The sequence below is a fragment of the Oryx dammah genome, unplaced genomic scaffold, assembly GCF_014754425.2.
Source record: "Oryx dammah isolate SB20612 unplaced genomic scaffold, SCBI_Odam_1.1 HiC_scaffold_15, whole genome shotgun sequence".
Lineage (NCBI taxonomy): Eukaryota > Metazoa > Chordata > Mammalia > Artiodactyla > Bovidae > Oryx > Oryx dammah.
This window is the reverse complement of record NW_024070199.1, coordinates 16348522-16375146: the sequence shown is the minus strand read 5'-3', so window position 1 is coordinate 16375146 and position 26625 is coordinate 16348522. Positions and strand designations below refer to the sequence as shown.

The 26625-nt window shown below is 48.6% G+C and overlaps 1 protein-coding gene across 1 annotated transcript in view; it reads right to left on the bottom strand.

The window, feature by feature from the left end:
* Positions 1-23396, bottom strand: part of LOC120874267 (teneurin-4) — a 327401-nt gene extending 304005 nt beyond the window's left edge. Inside the window, exon 1 of the mRNA XM_040255609.1 lies at positions 23211-23396. The gene's annotated coding sequence lies outside the window, so the exon portion shown is untranslated. The remainder of the gene's footprint in view (positions 1-23210) is intronic.
* Between the last annotated feature and the right edge of the window lie 3229 nt (positions 23397-26625).

The window sequence follows — 26625 nt, the reverse complement described above, 5'->3', positions numbered from 1 at the left end:
GCAAGCAGATCGTTGTGCGGTGATCTCTGTGTTAGCTAAAGCCCTGGCAAAGGGAACAAGGAGTTCCCCAGCTTTCAGCACTTTGTCAGCTCTCTGGTGAGGGCTTTGGGGACTTCTGCAATAAACGCAGATCCCGCTGAGCTTGGAATAAGTACTCATAGTATTGCCACCCAAGACTTTCCCTTGATTTTATGGCAGAGACAGAAGTGTTTTGGGCTAATTAAGCACAGAAATTGCATTCGAAACTAAAGTCCATTTGGAATTCCCACGTCTCCCTTCCGGTAGTAACACCTTCCCCCTGTCTAGATGGCTAACACACCTCTGTGTACACACACCTCTCCTCCTAGGGCTGGAGTCCACATGGCTGCAGCGACTGTCTACAAGCAGATAAGAGTGAAGGAAGTCACACACTTGGTGGGCTCCCCACCGCCGCCGTTTCCGTTCTCCTCCTCTGATGCCTCGGCTGGAACAGAGATGCATTTTCCTGCAACCCTGGTCTCCGGAGGAGCAGTGCTCTCTCCACTCTCCCTGTTGGAGCTTTCCATGGGCTTGAAGAAGCCGGCACCATCTTTCTCCAGCGCAGAGCTGACCGTGTCAGGACTCCTTCATGGCTCACCGCTGCCCAGGGGACTCACACCCAGACTTTTCAGCACCGTCTCCCATGCCGTTCACATGGTGGCCCTAAAGGCCTCTCCAGCCCCTCTCTGGGGAGGAAGGCGCGTGGTGTTGGCCGCTTCATAACAAGGTTGTGCTCCTCCCTGCCTTGGGCCTCTGTTGGTGGTGTTCTCTGTACCTGAAAACCTTTCCCTGCTCTGCCTGCCTGGAGAACGGGCATGCATGCTGTAGGAGTCAGCACAAGTACCAACTCTTGACTGCAGCCTTCCTGGCCACTCCCAAGACAGAATTAACTTCTCTGTTCCCATAGCAGCCTGGACTGTCAGTAAAATGGGTCAATAACTACACGCTTTGTGGAGCTGTGAGGTTTAAGTGTAAACATACATGAAGAGTTTAGAACATTCCATAGCACTTAACAAATGTGTCACTATAAATCGCTGCTGTTGCTGATGTTAAAAAATATTTTTAAAAACCTGCTTATATATTTTTATACCCATGAGCTACTATGAACTCATAAAGGGCCGGGGCTCAGCTCCTCTGAGTCTCTTATCCCCAACACCTAGCACAATGTCAGCAATAAACTAGGAGTGAAAGAAATTTATTTTGATTCTAAAATAACATTTTCAGGACTTCTCTGGAGGTAGAGTGGATAAGAATCCTTCTAACAATGCAGGGGACAAGGGTTCCATCCCTGGTCCGGGAAGATCCCACAAGCTGTGGAGCAACTAAGCCGGTGTGCTGCAACTACTGAGCCCACATGTCACAGCTCTGAAGCCCAAGCGCCTACAGCCGGTGCTGCATAACATGAGAAGGCAGTTGCGAAGCATCGCAACTTGAGAGTCAGCCCCGCTCTCCACACCTAGAGAGAGACCACGTGCAGCAACGAGGACTGAGCACAACCAGAAACATAAATAAATTTAAAAATAATAAAAAAGTAACATTTTCACTAGATAATGTATATATAAAGGAGAAAAGTACAAAGAAAAACAAACAAACAAAAATAAAAAAACAAAGCTCTATCAGAACCAGAACACTTAGAAATAACCACTGTTAACACTGCTTGGTCTATTTCCTTCTAAGTCTTTTCTTATATATATGTAAACATTTCCATATCAAATTAGGTTCAGACTGTATATACAGTTTTCCATCCAAGTTTGTTCCATTTAATGTTGTACTACAAGAGTTCTTCAGATCTTTAAATATTATCTGAAAACGATTATCCATGAGCCACCTAAAACTTTATCATACGAACGGAAGACAATGCATGCTATTTCACTGACTTTCTATTCTTGGACATCCAAGCTGTTTCCAGTTTTCCTGTTTTTGAAAGCATTTCTCAGTTAGTTGCAAGCTGTGCTAAGGGGTAGACTAAGGCTCAGATTAAACAGACCCCCACCCTACCCTTGTCCCCACACTCCCTTAAGAGAAAAGGCAGAGGGTGAATCCTCTTTCCAGGAGCTGCTTTGAGTGTCTCTTGGAAGGAAACATGCTTGGATGAGCTCACTCAAGAGGCTGACCTGAGAGTGGGCTCAGGCTGAAGTCAACCTTCTCTCCCTTCCATCCCCCCTCCACTGTAGGTCCCATTAACATTCCTCCCTGGAGATGGCAGTTCCAAAGGACAAACAGGCATTGTTGGGACTCAAGGCCCCTGAGAACAGGCCCTGTAACTTGAGCCCCACCAGCTTGGATACCGTGGGGCAGGTCACCCTGGGGACGCCTGGTGACAGATGAAAGTGCATCTCAGAGCCCTGGATTGTGTTTCCAGGGCCCAGGTGTGGGGGGATTACCTTTCTGACAAGCCAAGCACTTACCCTCATCTCTACAGCTGCTTTCTCTTCTCTCTCGGGGCCCAGCACCAGAAATAGCACCCTCAAGCCACTGTCTGTTAAAGCCTCAAGCTGTCTTCATCGGAGCCCTGAGCCCCTCTGCCGAAGAGCTACCGAAAGATCCCGACAAAGTGCCTCACTTTGTCAAGTGAGAGAGTGAATGCACAGCCTGCCCTGGGGGTGCCAGGGCAGGCGCGGCCCCTCCAGCCAGGGGAGCCATGGAGCTCTTGCCCCCTACCCCGGGGGGCTTGCCCCGAGCTCGCTGCCCAAGCTGCTTGATCGCTCTGAGCCTCAGTCGCCTCACCTGCGAAGAGGGCATAATGCTGCATTATATACCAGCCTCAGAATTGCTGTGATGATTGAGAGAGACAAGACATGTGAAAGCACTTAGTACCACGTGTGCCTGGCAAAGGCGCTCCTGCAGAAAAACGCAGGGCCGTGAGAGGGGCCAGGTGTGTTTGAGGAACAGGCAAGTGGCACACCGGGGGGCTGGCAGGTGGGCCCACATGCCAAGGCCAGGAGACCTGCCTAAGATGGTTGATCGAGTTGCCAGGAGTGGAGGGTGGGCTAGACTGTTCTGTTCAGGGCTTGGCAACACCCACTGGGACACGACTTGAAAGCAGCCTGGCCTCACGGCTGGGGGGCAGGAAGGTGAGCCCTAGCAGGGCTCTAGCTAGGACCCCTCTACCCCCGAAGCAGGTGCTGGGGCAGGGCAGCCAGGAGAATATGGACCACTCGGCTCTGGCTCTTGGCACCCACCCCAGCGTGTTGCACAATCCAGAGCAGGCTCTCCCCACCGGCCGCGGCTGCCCTGACTCACTCTCACCTCACAAAGCTGTCCCTGAAGTGGGCAGGGAGCTGACTTCCACAGAACACAGACTGCATTCTTGGCCTGTCCGGAACCAGATTTCGTATTGTAAGATGCAACATTTCCTGAGCGTCTACTACGGTGCCTGCGCTGTGCTGACACTAATGTACACGTGGTCTCAGTAGGTCTCCAGCACAATCCTGTGAGGTCGTTGTTCCCATTCCAAGCAGGAGTGATGAGATCTTTTAAACGTGGACAAGCATGGGATTAACCCTGGGCTCGGGAAAAGCTAGGACCAACCTAGACAGCATATTAAAAAAGCAGGGACATCATTTTGCTGACAAAGGTTCATATAGTCAAAGCTATGGTTTTTCCAGTACTCATATATGGATGTGACAGTTGGACCATAAAGAAGGCTGACCGCCGAAGAATTGATGCTTTTGAACTGTGGTGTTGGAGAAGACTCTGGAGAGTCCCTTGGACTGCAAGGAGATCCAACCAGTCCATTCTAAAGGAGATCAGTCCTGGGTGTTCTTTGGAAGGAATGATGCTAAAGCTGAAACTCCAATACTTTGGCCACCTCATGCAAAGAGCTGACTCATTGGAAAAGACTCTGATGCTGGGAGGGATTGGGGGCAGGAGGAGAAGGGGGCGACAGAGGATGAGATGGTTGGATGGCATCACCGACTCAACGGACATGAGTTTGAGCAAGCTCTGGGAAATAGTGAAGGACAGGAAGTCTCCTGTGCTGCAGCCCATGGGGTCACAAAGAGTTGGACATGCTTAGCAACTGAACACCACCACCAGCCTGGGTGGCACTAGTGGTAAAGAGCCTGCCTGCCAACACAGGAGATGTAAGAGACGCGGGTTTGATGCCTGGGTCGGGAAGATCCCCTGGAGGAGGGCATGGCAACCCACTCCATATTCTTGCCTGGAGAACCCCATGGACAGGGAAGCCTGGTGGGCTACGAGTCAGACATGACTGAAGTGACTCAGCACACTTGCCCGCCCCCCTGGGGTGAAGTGGTGGGCAGCCGGCCCTGCCTGCTGGTGCTGCTCTAATGCCAAGGCTGATCTGCATCCCCTTCTTAGATCCCTTATTTGTCCACGAGGACAAGCTCTGTGGTCAGGACTCAGGGCAGCTGATCCTCTGGAAGCCCATGGGTGGAAGAAGGACCAACTCGTTCTTGTGTCTCCCATGCGCCAGGGTGCCTGTTCATCTTTCCACGAACAGTACCTGACTCAGTCCTGCCAACTACACGCCTGCTCCCTGATATAAGAACTATCGCCCCTATTATGCAAAAGACAAAGATAAGGGTCAGAGAGGGACACAGACCATCCAGTGCTATATAGCTACAAACTGGAGAAGCCGTGACGTGAAGCCCGTGCTGGCTAACTCCAAAGCCTGTGTTTTTCCGAGAGAATCTCTGTAAGGTTGAAGGTGCATGGGGCCTTCCAGATGCCCGGGGAGTTCTGAGCAGACTCTCAAACCCAAGGAAGCTCTCCCCTCAAGAGATGGCGCAAGAACCTGTGAGGGTCTTGAGGACAGACTCTTCCCACCCCAGAAATCTGCATCTGCTGCTAGGCCCCCAAAAGGGACCTTGGCTAAAGATCTGTATGAAGGGTGTACCTTTCAGATAACAAACACTCAGCTGTTCCCACTTCCCAGCCAGCAGCCCCTAAGCTGGGGTGGGAGACCCCAAGGACATGGGTGACTTTGCACCCCAACTTCAAGGCAATTTTTTAGTCCTAGGAGAGGCATTTTCTGAAGTTTCCAATCCAAGAAGGACCCTGACTCTTGAAAGACGGAGGGGAAAAAAGGAAAGGGGCCCCAGTATGGGGGTGAGGGCTTGGGGCCGGCATGAGCAGCAGGCCCTTATCCCAAGGGATGCAGAGGCTGGACTCATTCAACCCATCCAACAAAGAAGCAGGAAGCAAGTCCCACCCCTTTCTACCCTCATCTGCCCTTTTTATATATGACTTCCTCTGCTGCAGCAAGAAAAACACACATTTGGCAAATACACATCATTTAATTGCCTGTCATAAATCCTCACCTGTCCAGAGGCATGGTGATTTTCAAGGCATATTTGAAAACCATTATGTTTTAAGTAGAGAAAAATATCTAGATCTTTAGTGATTAGTGCAGATGACCTGCTTGCAGTTCTTGTCGATCCAGATGTGCTACTTCAGTGTGGAAAAATGCAGTCAAGGATCTAGATGCTAAAGCCGAAGAAATTAAGGGTAACAGATGGGAAGGAAATATTAATTTTCTTTATCTCCTTGCCTGTACTTACAATGTTCCCATTCACTAAGTAGTCTATTTACCAAGTTATTTTAGTAAAAAAAAAAAAAAAAAAATCCTCTGTTTTCATTTAGCTTTACAGGGAAATGCCTAGTGACCCCCCTGGCTAGAAAGCATGCTCCTGGTGTTGCCTTCATATACAGGCTTCCACATGCCTTATCTCCTAGAAGCCACGTGACAGGCTGCAGAGACCAGCACTGCAGGGGTTTGTCCCCGCCCCCTTCCTTCAGAGATATGGATAGTGAGGACCAAGGAGCTAATGCGACTTTCCAGTGTCACATGGCTCGTGATGAGCAGAGCTGGGGCTGGAAATAAAAACCTGCTTAGGATGAACTGGCTGACAGCACAGTGACTCAGATTAAAATGCTGAAGCAGTCCGGTGCTCTGCATCCTGATTCAGGCAGAAACAAACAAACAAAAAAAGAACCTGATGCTGGGCCTATCTCTAGCTCTGTTGGTCAAAAGAACAGGCCAAGGAAGGTTGTCTCCCTTGTCTGACCATATAGCCTGGGAACCCAGGACTCAGCTTGCTCTATTTGAAGGTTCTCTGAAATAACAAACTGAAGTTTCTTCACATCCTTAGTATCCTCTCGTCCCCAACAAACCCCCAGTAGCTTGAAGGGTCAGGCCGACAGACAACTTCAAAAGAGCAGAGATCACAGTGCGTTTTATCATCCATTGGAAGGTCTGCAGGGCAGGGCTTTTGATGTCAGCTGTCTGACCCTGGTCTGTCATTCCTGACACAAAAGAACAACACTTGAGAGGCAGGTTTGGGTATCAGGGGTCTTCCTGGTCGTCTCAGATTCAGTACTGATTGCGTGTCTGTTCATTGAATGCTTGTTATTTGCTAGGTGCTGGGCTAAGAGCGTTCTGTAAAGTATGCTGGTTCATCACTCACCCTGCTGCTGCAGCAAGTCACTTCAGTCATGTCCAACTCTGTGCGACCCCATAGATGGCACCCACCAGGCTCCCCTGTCCATGGGATTTTCCAGGCAAGAGTACTGGAGTGGGGTGCCATTGCCTTCCCCGACTCACCCTGCTAGGTTGGTGTTATTTCACCTCACTGCACAGATGAAGTGATGGAGGTTCAGAATGGACTTCTAATTGGCCTTGGTCACTCTGCCCCTGGGATTTGACCCTCGGCCTGACTTCAAAGCCTATCTACCTTTTTACCAAAAACTCTTAATAAGAGGATAAAATCAAATTCTTTTCCTGTGACCTTCCACGTGATTTCTCTTCCATGAAGAACTGTACTTTGGCTACCTTTTGGATAAAAGCAAGAGTAATTTTGGATGCAGTTTTCTTCATGGATCAAAATAAGACAATGATTCACTACAGATCTGTATACATTTGACACCCTCTGACATAATCAGTAAGACCATATTTACAGAAGCACCTACTGTGTGTACAGGCTGCATGCACTCAGTGACCACACACCTAGATGGGCTGGGCAACCCTGTAATAAATGAGTACGTCAAGGCTGTATATTGTCACCTTGCTTATTTAACTTATATGCAGAGTACATCATGAAAAACGCTGGGCTGGAAGAAACACAAACTGGAATCAAGATTGCTGGGAGAAATATCAATAACCTCAGATATGCAGATGACACCACCCTTATGGCAGAAAGTGAAGAGGAACTAAAAAGCCTCTTGATGAAAGTGAAAGAGGAGAATGAAAAAGTTGGCTTAAGGCTCAACATTCAGAAGACGAAGATCATGGCATCTAGTCCCATCACTTCATGGGAAATAGATGGGGAAACAGTGGAAACAGTGTCAGACTTTATTTTGGGGGGCTCCAAAATCACTGCAGATGGTGACTGCAGCCATGAAATTAAAAGACACTTACTCCTTGGAAGAAAAGTTATAACCAACATAGACAGCATATTCAAAAGCAGAGACATTACTTTGCTGACTAAGGTCCGTCTAGTCAAGGCTATGGTTTTTCCAATGGTCATGTATGGATGTGAGAGTTGGACTGTGAAGAAGGCTGAGCACTGAAGAATTGATGCTTTCAAACTGTGGTGTTGGAGAAGACTCTTGAGAGTCCCTTGGACTGCAAGGAGATCCAACCAGTCCATTCTGAAGGAGATCAGCCCTGGGATTTCTTTGGAAGGAATGATGCTAAAGCACTTTGGCCGCCTCATGCGAAGAGTTGACTCATTGGAAAAGACTCTGATGCTGGGAGGGACTGGGGGCAGGAGAAGAAGGGGACGACAGAGGATGAGATGGCTGGATGGCATCACCGACTCTATGGATGTGAGTCTGAGTGAACTCCGGGAGTTGGTGATGGACAGGGAGGCCTGGTGTGCTGCGATTCATGGGGTCGCAAAGAGTCAGACACGACTGAGTGACTGAACTGAACTGATAAATAACCGAGAGGCTGAAGCCCAGAGAGGGGAACCAACTTGCCCAAGGTCACACAGCCTCAGGGCTCAGACTCAGAAATTCAGGACTGCCTGGCCACAGCAGAACCCTCCCAACCACAGGATTCAGCAGCTTCTGCGTTTGATTGGATTGTAGGAGGTGGAAAGCGGGGTGCAGGGTGGAGCATGTGGGAGCCTGGCCAAGGGCTGAAAAAGCAGAAGGAGATGGAGAGGGTTTTATTCCCAAATGCTGCCTCCTTAGAAAAATTTAAACAGGAAAGTTGGCCTTTGCAATCTGGAGGAGTTTTTCATGTTTCAACTCATGTTGAATTGTTTTATGCTTTAGCTATAAACCTCTGACAGAGAGGGTGCAGGGATAAGGCAGGCCCAGCTTTAACTATGGCGGTGCTGCTGTAAAGCTCAGGTTACCAGAATCACGTCTGCTGCCAAGGCAGTTTAACAAGTATGAAGGCACATAATTCTTTCCAGTTGTCTTGCCTCAGCACAGAAAGGCTGGTTCTTGGGTGTGGCCCCATGCACTCCTGCCAATGTGGTTCCCATTACTGGCTCCAGCGCCTCGCTGAAGTCCCCTCCACACCCAGGAAGGGCCTGTTTTATCACAACTGCTAAACTATCAATTCTCTATAAACGTTCAGAGGGTTTCTGTATTCTGAAAAGAATACACTTTTGTATTCCCAAAAGTGTGTGAGGGATCTTGCTACAAAGAGTGCCCATGACCCACCCATCCTAAGAATCCTTCCCAAAAATTCAGCTGTTGTTGTGTCATCTCCGATCCAAGTTAAATCTCTTCCACTTTTTATTTTGATTAACTTTAAACCCTAAAGAAAAGTCAAAATAATAGGACAAAAACACCCAAAAACTCTTTACCTGTATCTGCCATTGTTACTGCCACGTGGCGTTCTCTCTCTACATAAATTTTTTTGATCATTTGAAAGTTGCACAAATCAAGATGCTTTCCAGCAGCATGAATCTCCTGGGAATATTCTCCCATATAACCACAACATCATGATCACAACTAAGAAAATGAACAATTACACCACAGTATCACCTAGCACACACATACACCATATTTTAAAAATTCCCCAATTCTTCCTCAAATATCTTTACAGTCTTAAAAAAAAACTTAGGGTCCAGTCAAGATTCATGTGTTACATCTGGCTGTTACCTTTTTCGTGTGTCTCTTTTAATCTAGAGGAACATCCCACCCACCTCAGCTGTTTCTATCCCTTTTCTTCCCCATGATATTCACCTTTTTGTAAGTTTAGGCCAGTTGCCCCTCGGACTCTCTATCCTATATTCTGGATGTGTTATTGTTGTTCAGTAGCTAAGTTGTGTCCAACTCTTTGTGACTCCATGGACTGTAGTGTTCTGGGCTTCCCTGTCCTTTACCATCTCCTGGAGTTGACCCAAGTTCACGTCCACTGAATCGGTGCTAACCATCCAGCCTTCTCATCCTCTGCTGCTCTCTCTCCTTCTGCCTTCAGTCTTTCCCGGCATCAGGGTCTTTTTCAATGAGCTGGCTGTTCGCATCAGTTGGCCAGAGAATTGGATGTGTTGGTCAGAATTAGACTCAGTGTAAATGTTTCAGGCAAGTGCATCTCATGCATGGTGGAATGCACTTCTTGCTGCTTTACAATAATGAAGTTTGGTCACTTGTTAAGGTGATGATTCCTAATTTCCTCACTGTAAAATTTTCTTTTTAAGCAATCTGTGACACAAAGACCAATCTCTTAGAATCAGATATCTGAGCTGTTTCTGCTCTCTGAACTCCTATCCAACCTCCTCTGGCTTTAGCCTCTGCACCCTAAAAATGCTTTCACCAAGCTCACCAGGGGCCATTGAGATGCCAAAGTCAGTGGACAGGTCTCACGCTTCCATCAGACCAGATGTTAGTACTTGGGCCCCTCCTAGAGGGCAGGGCCTTCATATTACTCGGGCCATACTCCGGGACCTACTTCAGTGTTAGGCATGCAGCAGGTGTTTAAGACATCTCTGTAGCATGCATCAGTGAGTCCAAACGCTGCGAGAAAGTCAGAACTGGGAATCAGAAAACCTGGCTTCAAGTCCAGCTCTGCATCCCTTCACACAGGAAGGGGTGGATTTTTTAACTTTCTATTTTGTATTGGGGTATAGGCAAGTAACGATGTGGTGAAAGTTTCAGAAGCAGGGCAAAACGACTCAGCCATACATACACATGTTTTCATTCTCCCCCAAACTCCTCTCAGGAAAGGGTTGATTTCAATCAGTATTTTTTGTACTTTGAAAAAAAACAGGTTTCATATTAGAAGTGTTTTTTAAAGAGGATATTTGTTGTTCCTATTCAGTCGCTAAGTTGTGTCTGACACTTTGTGACCCCATGGACTATAACACACCAGCCTCCTCTGTTCTCCACTATCTCCCAGAATTTGCTCAAATTCATGTCCACTGAGTCAATGATGCTATCTAACCATCTCATCCTCTGCCACCCCCTTATCCTTTTGTCTTCAATCTTTCCCAGCATGAGGGTCTTTTCCAAAGAGTTGGCTCTTTGCATTAGGTGGCCGAAGCACTAGAGCTTCAGCTTCAGCATCAGTCCTTCCAATAAATATTCAGGGTTGATTTCCTTTGGAATTGAATGGTTTGATTTCCCTGCTGTCCAAGGGACCCTCAACAGTATTCTCTAACACCACAGTTCCACAAGTAGTAGTTCTTCGGTGCTCAGCCTTCTTCGTGGTCCAACTCTCACATCCACACATGTCTAGGTAAGAGGATCTTGCTCCGAAGCAGATGTAGGCATCTGATAAAAGGAAGCTGCTTTGGTTGAAGGAGGGTGTGAAGGGACCTGATGAACCTACTGCAGTCAGAGCTCTGGGGAGGGTGAGAGAGGGCCAAGAAGGAGGGAAAGGGGCAGATTCTCAGAGGTCCTGACTGCTTCCCTAAGACACCTGAGCTCTAATCTGTAGTGTTAGGTTTCAGGGGTGAAAGGGTTGCTGGGCAAACCATCTAGTCACTGTGGGCTTGAGGCATCTGGGGGTGCAGAGCTGGGAAGGCACAGGCCGAGTGGGAAGCCAGATTTAAATGATCTCTTGTCCCGTCTCTGTCTCAGTTTCCTCCTCTGAAGTCCTTTGTCACTCGAATGCTCTTTGAGTCTTTCTCCCCCATTATTCGGAGAGTTCCTCCCTGCTAAGTGGGGGTGGCTTCATCATGAGATGAAGAGTAGCGTTAGCACAGAGGAGGGGGGCTGAGGCCTCTGCGCTCCGAGGGACTCGGGCCATTTGCTGAGTGATTCGGTGACCTGAGAAGCTTGCCCATTGTCCAGGCTTTAAAGGGCCACTGCCCCTTACCATTAACCCAACTCAGGACAACAGCCATCACCAGCTCAGACAAATAAGCTTCTTAGCCGGACCTCATGCATCATCTTGTCACCCATGCAGGGGCCCAACAGGGGCATCCTCAAAGAGCTAAGAGCAGGAGTGCAACTCAGCAGTTTCCATTCTGGGATGTTCTGGCCAGGGGTCAGGGACTGCTGCCAAAATGTGTCTGCAGCCTTCTGCTTGGTGTGGGGGGTGGGAGGTGGGGTGTGGGAAGGTGAGGGCGAAAGAAATCTCTGATCTCTTGGGGAGGTTCCCCAAGACTCTGGGGATTGTCAGGAAAGAGGGGTGATGGCTGTCAGGGAGGAGGGGCAGGCTGTGGGGAAGAGGATGGCTGGGCCAGGCATTCCTGCTTCGGGATGCAGGATGCCCCTTCCTACCTACCTGTGTGGCCTTGGGCAGGGGACCGAGCCTTTCTGAGGCCATGTTCCATGAAACAATAACCAGGACAATAAGGATCACAGTAACAGTGATTTCCATTTACACATTTTCTTTCATTTAAGACTTTATAATAACCTAGCACTTTGCTAAGTACTTCACATACATGATTTCATACTGAATTCTAACAACACTATGAAGTAGACACTATTATGACTCCTGTTTTACACGTGAGGAAAGCTAGAGAGGTTAATCATATGCTACACATCTCAGCTGGCCGTGGCGGAGTCAACACTCAAACCTACGCTCTTCCAGAGCCCGCCAGCCGGACGGATTCGGGAGCGAGGGGCAGGAGCAGCAGCTAGCACAGCACCCAGCGCCCTGCAGGCGCACAGTCATGGGCTTCGTTCCTCTGTCGCACAATCCCAAGGCGAGTCGTGCCTGTTCTGGTTCCCGAGGCTGCGCCTGCCACGGCCACCCCCTTGATGGGTTCTGAATGAGAGGTGTGCAGAGCAGCATGCCTGCTTTCAGTTCACGCTGCTCACTCCACGCCCACCTCACACCCCAGGAAAATCGAGTCTCCTAAAGAGGCTGCTCCCTGATAGTGGGAAGCGGGGTAGCGGGGCGTGGGGCCTTAGCTTGAGAAGAAGCCAGCCTCGCCCTCCACCACGGCCCGGTGCAGCCCCCCTCCTCTGTCCCCTACGCCGTGGCCACACACGGAAGAAACAGAACAGGTCTGGTCAGAACTCCCCAGCACAGGACCCCACGCACAGCACGTGCCTGGGAAAAGTCTGCTGGATGGATGGATGAACGAACGAACGAATGTCTGAGGGGAGAGAGAGTGAGCACGCTCTGGTGCCTCTTCCTCCTTTATAAGGACACCAGTTTCTTCAGATCAGGGCTCTGCCCTTAAGATCTCATAGAACCTCAGTCACCTCCCTACAGGACCTTTCCTCAATACGGCCACATGGTGGGTTAGGGCTTATGAATTTGGGGGAGGGGACACAATTCAGTCCATTGCAGTCCTAAAGAGCCATCAAACTACAGCTCGCTTCTAGGCAGAGCTCTTTGAGAGTTCCCCTCTTTCTCCAGGATGAGCCTCTGAGCCTCCCAGTCTGCATGAAACCTCTGCAGCCCCACACCCTGGCACCCTGCCCCCTGCCTTGCTGCCCTCACTGATGCCTGTTTTAGGGCGGAGTTGCTCAGACGTGCACCTCTTTCCTCAATATCCAACGGATGAGCCGATGCTTTCTATTCCCTCTGGGCCCTGGCACACAATAGGTCTTTAATAGTAATTTGCTGAACTGAATTGGTTCTGAAAGGCAAACATGCTTCATTTCTTCCCATATCATTCCAAGTCAGAAAGAGCTTCAGCAGTTTTCCCTCTAAATCAATGAGTTGTGTTCTGAAGGCTTTGCTCCCAAGACTGTCAGCTATTCATCACAGGCCCTGTTCTGGGGCCAGGATTGTCTTCTGTCCCCTTAAAAACCATTTTAGTGTGCTGCGGTCGTAGGTCCCTAGTAGGACCACAGAAGTAAGCGGCTTGAGAGGGCAGGGGAGCCTCTGTGAAGAAGGGTCTTTTGGCTCCATCTGAGGAGATGGGTCCTGAGTCCCCAGTGGTGGGAAACAAGAAAAGTTCCTGCAGGCACTCTGGAAAGATCTCCCTGGGACAGTAGAGATGGATTAAAGGAAGAGATGGGAGGCAGGGAGGAGACCACCGAGGATGCTACTGCAGTGGTCCAGAGGCGAGAGGACATAGTCGTAAACATTGTGGCAAAGGGGAGCAGGATCTTGCAAAACTAGCAAGTATTGTCTCAACTTCCATTTGTTGCTTATTCTCCGGTTGACAGCACGTGCGTGTGTGCACATGAAGTCGCTTCAGTTGTGTCTGACTCCTTGCGACCCCATGGACTGCAGCCCACCAGGATCCTCTGTCCATGGGATTCTCCAGCAAGAATACTGGAATGGGTTGCCATGGCGTCCTCCAGGGGATCTTCCCAACCCAGCGATTGAACCTGCATCTCTCAAGTCTCTTGCATTGACAGGCGGGTTCTTCACCACTAGCACCACCTAGGAAGCCCATGACAGCAGGGAAGTGATCACAACAGCAATTCTGATCAGGAACCCTTCTCACCGACTGGAAACAAATTTCATTCTTTGCCCCAGATTAGAAGGGGAGACCAGTCAACACTCAGCTCCTGTAAGCTCAGTGTCTCAGATGTCATCCCATCTCACGGTTGCATCGACCCCAGACTGCTATCCATATGCCCGCTTTTCAAATGGGCAACTGAGCGAGAGGGGAGGTCACGCAGTTAACAGGGGCAGGAACTTGGCTCCTATCAGGCGTAGATGCCCCCACATCTCTGCTGTGGTAACCAAAAAGGGGTTTCTGGAAGTACAAATATATGTATTACTGTTAGCCGGTGCAACAGCTTCCCAGAGTTATTTGCAGAAATACGATCCGTTCAGGAGAGAGGGAGTGAAGTGTAAATGAATTACCAGTCATTTCCTTCTCCTTTCAACTAGGGGAGGGGGGTCGGGGGCGGTGGGGGGCAGGCCCACTGACCAGAAGGAAAAGGCATCACTGTGTTTGATCTGGTCCCGAGTATCACATGTGGTTCCAGGAACTCTGGGGAAACGGCGGCAGTGCAGGGAGCCCCACCCGGAGGGTGGGGGCTCTGTTTCCAGGACCCCATGCTACGTTTGTTTAGCTGGTGCCTCGGGCTCACTCTCCCACCCTAAATCTCTGCAAATCATCCAGGAGGGGGAGGGGGATTAAAGCTCAGGCCTCCAGGACAGAGCTCTTCACTGCTGTACCTCTTCCGGGCCTGGGAGGGGTGGTGAGAGTGTAGGAATCTGCTTTCCTTCCAGAGATTTCTGCCAAAACCTTCTGGGTTCTAGAGAAGGGAGTGAGGACGCAAACATTCATTGCGCATCTCTTATGTAGCAATCACTATGTTAGAAGGCTTGCTCATAGTTTCCCACAGACACAACAATTCTGTAAAGTACTATTAAAGCCAATATCCATTTTTACAGATCAGGGGACTGAGACCCAGAGTGGCTGGGCATGCTTCCCAAGGGCACACAGCACACGAAGGACCTGCAGGCCTCCACAGCCTCTCTCTCCCATGGCTCCATATGGCGCCATTTCTGTTTTCCTTCTGGCTTCAGGCCTTTTAGGCCATTTAAAGCAGAGGGAATGTTTTTTAAGTCACTGGATCTCAAACACCTATATCAACAATGACAGTTCAGAAGAAGAGGGAGGAGAAGGGGAAGAAGAGGAAGGGGAGAAGCGGAAGCCACTTGGGTTCCTGGTCTAAGTTGGGAGCTATTAACCAGTAACGGGGAATCCAGTTGAGCGCAAACCACCCAGTTCAGACCTGAGGACAGAGGCAGAGGGCAGGAGGAGAAGGTGGGAACAGCTAGCTTAGAAAAGACCACACTTAGGAAGGGGAAGGACAGGGGGTTCTGGGAACAGCTAGAGATATTTACTCTCAAGGTGAGCAGGCCGTGGGGTATAGCATTGAAAGCCTACCCAGAGTTCTAGAAAAAGCCACGGAACCATGGGTCCCACGGACATGGTTTTAAGTGGTGAATGAGTGAGCTATTTGCTCTCATGTAGGATAGCCTCCATCCTCTTGCAAGCTTCTGATGAGGAGGAGGAAGTCTCTGTTTGGTACTGGTAGGTTTTTAACACCTAACACTTGCCAATGTCCCTCTTTAACAAAGAGAAGCAAATCTCTGCTGGGCGTTCTAGAGCAGGCTTTATCTTACCACCACAGTATTTATTTTTTACAGCTACCCTCTATTTATGGCAAGTAAATTGCCGCAGTAATATACAATTTCCTTTTAAAAATAAATTCACTTAGCTTAAGAAAAAGTTCAAGAAAGGAGGCAGTTTAAAGGCAAGGAAATGGCATGGAGGTGGGCCTTGCTCTAGTGCAGACTGATAGTGACACACAAAGGAACCAGCCTGGGGAATGCTGATCTAACAAAGTCCTCCCACCGCCCCGACAAGACAGCCAAGGAACCAAAGGACGGGGCAGGTGGGGGTCACGCCGCAGGTCAGATGCAGAATTGGGCTCAGAAGGCAAGGCTGCTGTCCCAAGGCGCACATGTCTCCCCAGGCAGGTTTCCAGGACGACTCAGGCGAGATTACCAGGAGGCTTATACCAGCAGGGGTTACAGCTAGCCTCGGAGTGTGGATCAACCAGCTGAGGGCAGATCTAAATCTGGCCCAAAGCTGCACAGTCAGAGGGGTAGCCCAGCTTCTGCCCTCCTTCCTGCCTGGTGGTTCTCCACGTTCGGCCAACCTCACGCCCTGAGCTCTGGGTCCCGGGAGATGGTGGATGTGTCTGCGCTTGGGTAGTGCCAGGGTTACCAAAACGTGAGACACACTACTCTCCCAAGCTCTCCTTAGCTTTCCTCCTGGCACCTCTTCAATAGTCTGTGCCCCGAACTGTCGGGAGATGCCTGAAGATGTGGCCTGGTATCCACGAGGGCCCCAGGGAGCAAGCCACAAACATTCCCACAGGGACACAATCCAGGTTTAGTTTCCAGGTGGAAATAGTCCAGACGCAGGGCTACCGTGCCTTCCTCGAGGGGTGGTCTAGGAATTCCTAGGTCTAATCAAGCCAGACACCAAAAATGTTATTTCTGTACCTTTTAATGTGGAAAGGGAGCTGCAGAGTCTGCGATCGTGTCACGTGAGCGACTAATTAGAGGGCCCTGGTTCTCCCAGGACGTTTGGTTACATTAACTCAAAATGTGACCTGTTTATTTTGCAAGGTCAGGAAGAAGCCTTACCTCCTAAGAAAGCCAATGTGGCGATTAAATTAGAGTCACCAGAGTCTGCCAGAGGTAACCTATGAAAAAGGGCTTTGTGGACCCTACGAAAACCGGAAGTGACCCTGAGTTGCCCAGTCAGCAATCTGCACCTGTACCATGCCTTCTAAGTAAGTAAGTGTTAGTCGCTCAGCTGTGCCCGACTCTTTGTGACCCCAAGGACTGCAGCCCACCAGGCTCCTCTGTCCATGAGATTTCCCAGGCCAGAATACTGGACTGGGTAGCCATTTCCTTCTCCAGGGGATCTTCCCGACCCAGGGATCAAACCCAGTCTCCCTTGTAGCTTCCCTTCTAGTTACTAAGTTTTCTGGTTATCTCTATGATTGTCTGTTATGAATCATGGGACCTCTTCCACCCATTTAAGAAAAGGCACACAATTCAGGATCACCATCGTAAGCCACCATTCCAAAAAAACTCAAAACACTTAAGACTGAGAGGTTTTTCTTTTCTAAGACAAAGTTTTATCAAAACTGTTCTGGTTGCGAAGCCCTGACCTGAACAGACATGGATCTCAGAGTCCTTTTTTTTTTTTTTTTTTTTTAATGTCACCAGTGTAGCTGTTCATATGTCTGACTGTAGAAATATCAAGGTATTTGATTACCGTGAGCTTGCCCGGCACTCAGAATGTTAGGAAAGACACAGTATGTGTACTGAATTTTATTCCTTAAATCTAAAAATTCCTAGATTCTAAAATGCAACTCCAAGGGCTTCATTTAAGGGATTTTTGACCCTATGAATTAAATACCTATTTCAGAAGATATTTATGCTTAAGAGTCAGTGCCTGTTACCCCTCATCCATCAGGAAAACATCCATAAACATTTCAAATGTCATTGTGGATGAAGGCAGGAGAGAGGGAAGAAATCAGTTTGTCTTGTTCTTAGGAGTTAAGGACTTACATTCTTGACGTGGCTGGTGTAAGAATTTATTTACCAACAAGAGTCTTTTGATGCAAGAGAGCTGGTGGTGAACATAAATGCCTGAAAACTTCACATGCTCCTATGTCCTTAACCCTTGGGTCTTGGGCATCATACAGACCCCCAAGTACCTGCAGTTGGCATGGAACAACTAACTCAGGTTCCATGAAATTCACAGAGAAAGGAGACAAAAGCCTCATTGCATACGTCTCCATAGTAGGAAACAGGCACAATTTTGCTTTGTGATTTCACAAACTGACTTAACAGGACCCTGGCAGACTCCCCCAGGGGAATCGGGATAGGTTCTAAATTAAGTTGAATTTTTTGTTGTGTTTTAAGAAAACACTTTTGGAAGGAGCTCACATACATAGCAGTGTTTCTCATTTAGAAAGAAAAATAAACACTCCTCCGCCGGATTGGAAGTCAAAACAAAATAAGCTCAGCTGCTTAAGACCTGAGAAAGTCAATGAAACTGCCAAACATCAGTGATGTTGACCAGTGGGACCAGCCTGGGAAATCTGGTGAGGCCCGGAGCAGGGGGAAAAGGGAAAAAGAAAAAAAAAAAAAAAAAGGCCACGTATTGCCCAGCATCCAGGGCTTGGCTTTCAAGAAGGAGCAGCAATATTTAGTGTCTAAGTCATTGACCTGATTCATCTTTGAAACTCCCATAGTCCTCACCAAAGAACAAGGGAAAGAGTTCACTCTGGTTTCAAACAGACCTGGGAATCAAATCTGCTTCTGTGACTTAGAAGCTGTGTGATTTAGGGGAAGTTACTTAACCTCTATTGCCTGCTATTGCCTCTATAAGACTAAAGATGGGTATGACACAAGATAGATAGGAAGATTCAGCGAGATTCCATGAGTTCCCATGATTCAGTGAGATTACACATCTCTCACATAATAGAGGCTTCCTCAAGGTTTGTGAGGTGAGTACAACTAGTAATTTTTTTTTTTTTAATCAGCTTTTCTTTGGTGGACTTCCCCTTATCTTCTTCAGCTTCCTACTAAAAAGACATGGAAATAACAGGATCTGGTACTGAAAACAACACAAAAAAATTGGGGGTAAAGGAAGAAAATTGAGGCCCGAAAATCAAGTAGGCTGGGGTATGAGTCTCTGCATGCCCTTTAGGAGCAGGGAAGCCATGGGCAAGCCCCTGACCCTCTCTGGAGCCTCAGTTTGCTGAACAGAGACAAACAGAAGCTCAAAAAAGATAACGCATGTCAAGAAAAGACACACCAAAGCTGCTCATCACATGTAAATTCTCCCAGTGTTCCTAACTCACCTCAGCTTTGAGAAGCAGATAGCCTTCTCTGAGCTATTTATTTTCTGACGCTGGTAAATATTAACCAACGAGCTTTTAAAATCCTTCTACTTTAGACTTTGAAAAAAAGTGAAAGTGTTAGTCATTGAGTCGTGTTCGACTCTTTGCAACCCCAGGGACTGTATCTCACCAGGCTCCTCCATCCATGGGATTTCCCAGGCAAGAATCCTAGAGTGCGTTGCCATTTCCTTCTCCAGGGGGATCATTCCGACCTAGGGATTAAACCCGGGTCTCCTGCATTGCAGGCAGATTCTTTACCATTTGAGCCACCAGATGACGGCACATTTAATATTTCCTTTGAAAAGTTTCTGTGGGGATACGGACAAAGATCTACTTAATCCTAACCACTTCTTTAGCTCCTCAGCTGTGACAAGTTGTTATTTTAGTGAAATCTTTCTTTGTATCTATCAGTGACTTCTAGATGGTTATCCCTGGAGTGGATTAGGATTTTGATGACAGAAGAGAGCGGCTTCCTTTCCTGTTCTGTGATGCCCCACGTGGCCTCCCTGCTCTTTACATGGGGATTTTAGCAGGGCGGTTCTGGGGAGCCCAGGCCCTGGGATCGCAGCCGGGGCAGGAGTTGACACAGCTGGAGGCAGAGGGCCTCTGGGAGCCCGTGGAGCACACAGCCTGGCTCCCAGAAGGCTGCTTCCCAAAGGGCCAGCCCTCAGAGGAGGGTGCTGAGTCAGCTCCTGCCAGGGGAAACTTCATTTTCACCCTCCAGGAGCCTGAGGGGCTGCCTTTGTCATTTAAAGTGCTTTCTCAAAGACGCCTCTGGGGAGGTAGGCCTCTAAAGGAGCCAGAGCAATTAATCTACTTTGTCGGGTGGTCTTTAAAGCCTTCAATTGGTGGAAAGGAATGGAGGTGTGCAGACAGGGAAGGGAGACAGTGACCCCAGAAGGGTTTCCCCATTCCACCTGCGCTGCAGCTGAGGCTCTGGGGTTTAAGGTCCTGCGTCCAGGGTCGCATCTCTGGGGCCTGATTTCAGAAGGCTTGACTACAGGCCTGCTCTCTTGGACCTTGCAGGTGGCATTAGTGGTAAAGAACCCACCTGTCAGTGCAGGAAACACAAGAGATGCGAGTTCAATCTCTGTGTCGGGAAGATCCCCTGGAGGAGGGCATGGCAGTCTACTCTAGCATTCTCGCCTGGAGAATCCTGTGGACAGTGGAGAGCCTGGTGGGCTACAGTCCACAGGGTCGCACGGAGTGAGACACGCCTGAAGCGACTCAGCATGCACGCCTGGTCTCTTGGCTGCACTGTGGCCCTCAGGTACTGCTTGCTCCTCCCTTCATGTATTTACTCACTAATTTTCACTCCCTAAAAGGCATCTGTAAGGCCCTGCACCAAACTGTTAAAAAGTGGATACCTCTGGGAGGAAGAGTTACAAGAGGACTTCACTTGTTACCCTCTGCACTGTTTGAATTAGCGAGCACTGTTACTTTTATAACTGACAGAAGCAACAGAGATGATTCCATCAAAACAATTTCACACTTTTCCATGAAAAAACAATGAAACAAAACTTAACAAATATTGGGCCCACTGTGGAGCAGGGCCCACTCATCCTCACTTGTTGGGCTGGGTCCGTGCCAATGGCAGCAGGTCCTTGGGATCACGGAAGACCCCTAGCTTTGGGGTTTCAGGGCACAGGAAGGTGGCAGGCAGGGTGACACCTGTGACCCACCAAACCCAGAGCAGCAGATCACCAAGGGCCGAGACTCTCCCTTCAGGCACGGGACACATTCATTACCAACCTTCAGAGCGACTCCCAGCTTCGATCCCTGGGTTGGGAAGTTCCCCTGGAGAAGGGAATGGCAACCCACTCCAGTATTCTTGCCTGGAAAATTCCATGGACAGAGGAACCTGGTGAGCTACAGTCCATGAGGTTGCAAAGAGTTGGAGACGACTGAGTGACTAACACTTGCACTTTTCACTTTAAAGTGGCACACTCAGAGCAAGGCCCCAGGGAAGGACTTTGAAGTGTCTCTAAGTCCCCTGAGAGCCAGAGTAAAGAGGAGCGAAGCTGAGCAGACAGCTGTAGGCTGAAGTCCCCCATGCTCCCTGCACATCAATAATGCAATAATGCCATCAGTCTGCTGCAGAACTTGCAACAGTATGATTGCTCTTGTTCAGTTAATTAGCAAGAGAAGAGATTAAGGACTTTAATCTCTTGCCTTCTCTTTTACCTACAAGGCTTATTTATTTAGAAATGAACAAAAAATATCCCAATGTATATACATATTTTTCCAAGTAAGCTTAAGAAGGCTACTGACTGGCACACCTGTCAGCACCCATACAACACTCAGAAAATTAGAGTACCTTAGAAATTGCTCCATTGTTGGCAAGATGGGGAAACTGAGGCCTGAAGAAGGACAGTGATTGTCCTGTAAGGATAAATAGCCAGTAAGCCATAGAGCTGGGCCTGAAACCATTCCCAGGTCTCTATTTCTCTGCACAGTTTAAAGCAAGGGTAGCTAAAAGGTATAAAGGTGTAATGATACTGAACCACCAAAAGGACAGTGCCACTCTCAGGGGCACAGAAGGAAAAGGCACTGGAGGACGGCTTTGCTCTTGGTCACAGAGGATGCAGGGCTCAAGGTCCTGCCAGAAGAGAACCACCAAGGTCAAAGATGTGTCTGGTTTTCAGAGAGAGCAAAGGCTGGGAGACATCTTGGTTAGGGGAGGGAGCCGGGGATAAACCACCTTTCTTTGTCATGGTGGTGGTGGGGGGGTGGGGCCTTGGGTAATGCCTGAGAGCCTCAGTTCAGCACCCAGAGGAGCTCAGGTCACTTACCATGTGGCCTCCTACACCCTTCCAAAGTTAATGCCTATTTACTGGCCATGTTCCCGGGTATAAAAGAGCTGGCGCCAGGATCCCAGCAGCTCCTTACCCTGGGTCCTTGGTCTATGTTTTCCCTCTGCCCAGAATATCCTGGGTTATTAAAGCCATTGGTTATCTCCATCTGACACACCCTACTTTTTCTTTCAGGTCCAGGGAAGGCCTCCTCTAGGAAACATTTCCTGATTCTCTTGGGCAGACTGGAGGCTCTTCTCCTGAGTCACCCCCACACCAGGTTCCTGCCTCCTTTATCACCTTAGGCTGTAATGATCCTAAGAGGTAAGGAGTCTGACTCTTCTGAGTATTGAGAAGGACCAGGCAGTGTGCCGGGAGCTTTCACATACAGGCTGTCTATAAATTCCCTGGAGGGAGGTGGGCGGTGACTGTGGCCATGACTAACCTTTACTAAACTCTATCCCAGGCCCTGTGACGAGCCCTCATCATGAGGTGGGTACCACAATGCCCACGTTATACTCGCTTGAGGAAAAGCTTAGAGGCAATGTGCCCTGTCTGAAATTCCACAGCAATAAAGCTTACGTTTAATGCAAAGATGTCTGATTGCAGAGCCCATTAGTCCTGCCTATTCTCTCTGAATCTTTGCGGCCTTTTCCAGAATTGGACCAGAATTTAGTGCCACACAGGCACTTACTAATAAATGTTTGCAAAATCAACACACAAGCTACAATGTTAAGTGGAGAGAGTCTCATTTTGTTTCATCTTCTTTGATAATCAGGACATATTGGTCCATCAGGGAGATCCCAGGTTATCTCATATATATCACCCCCCTCCGTAGGCTTGAATCCCCTCCAGGCTTCGAATTCTTGCAAAGAAGTGGACCAGTCACTGCCAGACACGGAGACTGTGAGGACATTGGCCCAGGTCACATAGCGCCTGACCAGACGCTAACACTTGGGTCTGCAAGCTCCTGGCCAGCCTGGACGTCTTGCGTACTCCCACACCTCCTCTCCTTAAGAGAGTCAGGGCAGGATTATAAGAGGAAGTTCCCTGCTCAAGCCCAGTGGCTCTCTCTGCAGTCAGCTTGCAGCCTTGCAGCTGCCTGGGCTCCAGGGCCCCGTCTCCAGGCAGCGAGAAACCTCAAGAACTTCCAAAAATGCCAGAAGCCTTTCTCTCAGCCTCCTCATGGTCAGTGGAGACACTACGAGACCGGTCTCTTAGGCAGGGTTGTGAGGAGGATCCAATAGAGCAACAAGTGACAGTGGCTGGCACAATTCCTGGCACACAGCAAGCAGTCAATCGGTGCTATTTTTGACTTTTCATTTTCAGAGTCTATCTTGTCTCCCTATCTTTGCCTGACTCAGGTTCTACCTGATTTTTCTGTCTCCTGGTATCTGTCTGAGCATCTCTATTCTGCAACTCTGCCCAACGTCTCTCACGGGGGTGGAAACAGCATCCCCCCCAACCCCACAGACCCCAGCAGTGCAGCCTGGCAGGAGCGGGGCTTCCCCTGCCCATGGAGCCTGCCAGGTCCCCAGAGAACCGCGAGCTCCCCATGCACCAGGCCCTTCCACCCCTGCAAGCAGCCCAAGCAGGCAGATTAACCAGCATCGCCAACGAAAGGGTAAAACAACACAAACCCACAGAAGTTAGGAAGAGAGAGGGACTTACCGTTTGCCGCGACCCCCAGGCTGGCGGAGCCACTTTTAACTAAGAATGAATTAGGGACAAACTCTTCCTCAGAGTCTGAGTCCGGGGTTGGCTGGGCCACACCGTTGCCTAGCAACCGCCTCTGGCTCTCATTGGCCGGAGGGGAGGGGGGCGGGGAGGGGGACTGCTCAATAGGGGTTGATGAAGCGGATGAACAATGCAAGGGAGCACCTGCGAACCACAGAGACAAACACAGACAGAAAAAAAAATAATGAAAATTGGTTTTGAGGCACACGGGGAGGGGGAGTGCGCAAAATAAAACACGCATCAACAGGGGGAGGGGGCTCCCAACACTGGGTGATCTACTGCACACGTGGCCCGGGGGCGGGGCTGATGCCTCTGGCAAAGTGGGTGCAAACTCCTGAAGAGCTGGCCTCCTGCGCAGCTTGCAAAGAGCGCGGCCCTCGGAAACACGTGGGAAGGCCTTCCTGCTTTGCCTGTTTTCTGAGAGAGGCCTGAAAACCTGAGGTCTAGTCCCGGGGGCGAGCTGTGTTTTCTATCACACAGCTGCCCCGCTCTGAGTTTCAGTGGCCTCCCTGATAAAATGAGCAGCCACCCTGGGTGATCGCTGAGCCCCTGCGAAGCTGGCCATTCTGTGATGTTAGCGAACTGAAATAATGTTCTTATTAGTCAGATTTTAATCCAGCATGCCTGGAACAGCCTCTGGACCTCATAAAAGGTAGGGGGGAGCTGGAAAGAATGATCTAGCGCCCCCTTCACCGCTGGCTTTCTAGGATTTCAACACACTTAAACTTTTCTAAGAATCTGACACTTTTAAGATTTTAAGTACGTTCTCTGCAAACTTATTGAGAGAGCAAGAACTCTAACAGTCTTTTTCACTTGCGTGTCTCTCCAGACTCTAACGTAGTACCTGGCACATAGTAGGCACTATATAAATGTTGGCTGAAGAGATGAGTTCTAAGTGTTTCACAGACTAGCATTCTTAAATTCTAATATTTCAGAGGAAAATAATGTATACCTTTGAAGACACTAACATCCTGTGAGTTTGGAAACACTACGTTTGGGGGCACTAAGTCAGGAGGCTTGACTGCACATTTCTAATGTGTTAGGGTCCCACGATTCTAAAATGTCAGCTTTCTATAGTTTTGTGGGCACACTCCCAACTCTTCAGAAGCAGGGGGTGACGACTGGGGACAAGACCTTTGGGGACAGGCAATTTGCTGTCCTACGTGTGTCTGGCCTTTAGGCACGTGCAGTACATCATCTATAAGAGAGGGGACATGAGCACAGACATATAGGGGTATACAGTACGAGGCAAAGCATTCACTTGACAGCCAGGCCTGCTGCTTTTCTCCCACCTTGACTCATAGAAGGTTTAAAACATAATCAGATCCATTCAGTGTTTCAGAGATCAAACAATTAGGAGACAAAATGCAGCCCAGACACATCATCACAAGATTTGGTAGAGCCCTGAGGAAGAGGTGGTCTAGAGAGCTGCTGATTCTTGTGGGGAGGGGTGGGGGGGGGTGTCTGTCTACCAAGAGAGGCTCGCTCAGTTCAGTGACCAAATCCTGCAGGATTGTGCAGGTTCCATGACGCTCATGTCAACCCCTGAGCCCAACCACATGTGACATTTTATAGCGCTGCTGTGCATCCCACTTGGTTGGTTCGTATTAGAAACTCAGGAACAGCAGCTGAGGCAGTAGGAATCCATGATCAAGGTACAATCTCTGGGTAGCTTTTCCATCTGTATTTTGGTTCACCTAAAAATCTGGGCTATGATTTACCATCAGTTCAGTTCAGTTGCTCAGTCGTGTCTGACTTTTTGCAACCCCATGGACTGATTTATCTTAAAATCGTCCAAACCAGGGTTTCCAATTTAGCCTAGGGAGACACTTCCCTGATACCACTTACCACATAGCACTGCAGGGATGATCATTTCTTTCTTTGAACTAACCTTTTAGTTCTGCTATCAATTTGCTCTGCTGTATTTGGAGTTATCTGTAGCTCTCTCCCATATAAAAGTGGATGCACCCCCTTGGGATACAGTACCTTCTTGCAGCAGGCTTTGAAGTTCAACAGAATAGGAGTTTGCATCCTAGCCTCCTATTGACTATACGATCTTGGGTCAATGTGTTCCAGTTTCTCATTGTAAGTTAGGAGCTCCTCCCCTTTAATAAAGTTATTTTAAGGACTAAAGATACTACATCCAAGCACATGCTTCAGGAAGCAGAATCCCAGGGTCAGTGCTTAACAAATGATGACCAAACTGAATGAAACCACCCCATGAAGAATTCCATTCAAGATTTCCCTTCCCTTTCAGCCCCAGGATTGAAAAGATTTTGTCAGCCAGGCTGCATTAATTAAGCAAATATACATTCATTTCCTCATCTTTTATTAACCAAAGACATCTTCTAATCTCCAATCAGAGCTTCTGATGAGCTTGAGATAACCAGGACCAGACCATGCTGAGTTGTTAGAATTTCAGACAAAGGTTAAGAAACATGATCTGTTGTTCCAGGGTGCTTGTTACAGCCTCTTCCTGAGTAAATCTGTCAAGCTTTATGAAATAAATAGTTCCAGAACTAAGTAACTTGTTCCATCACAAACTTCGGAGTTTCTGGGCTAAGAACAGCACAGTCCCTCCCAGGCCTTATGCCTGTTTCTTCTCCCTTCCAAGGAATCTCTAGGCCTCACCCCAGGCCTCTGGGGTTGTTCTGAACATTCATACCTAACATTCAAGCACCTAACAAGGTGCCAGACCCTTAATAAGTGAAGTGAAAGTCGCTCAGTCATGTCCAACTCTTGGTGATCCCATGGACAATACAATCCATGGAATTCTCCAGGCCAGAATACTGAAGTGGATAGCCTTGCCTTCTCCAGGGGATCTTCCTAACCCAGGTCTCCCACACTGCAGGTGTATTCTTTACCAGGCGAGCCACTAGGGAGTCCCAGACCCTTAACAGGGGAACAATAACTCATGAGGTTTCCATGCTATACAGAAACTATTGGAACTATGTCAATTTCCTCCCTCTCATTCATCAGCATCTTTTGGAAGGGCCATAAAACACTCTCCTGGGTGCAAGAACATTCTAGAAATATTTTTTATGTCATTCTTTTCTAATATCTATTTTGTAACTGTTTTATAATGTACATAATGCATTCCTGCTTAAAACACATGTAATAAAATGCACTGCTGTCTCAATTTTGGCATCCTCAGAAGCAGTGCAGGATTATATCAAAAGGAAGGGCTCTGGACCCTACATCTGAATCTACTGTTCTACTTGCTAGTTCTGTAACAGTGACCTCGGGCAACTTACCCCATCCTTTGTGACTCGATAAATAAAAAAGAAGAGCTACTTTACAGAGTCGCACTGAGGATTCAAGGAGTTAAGACAAGTAATGTGCTGAGAAT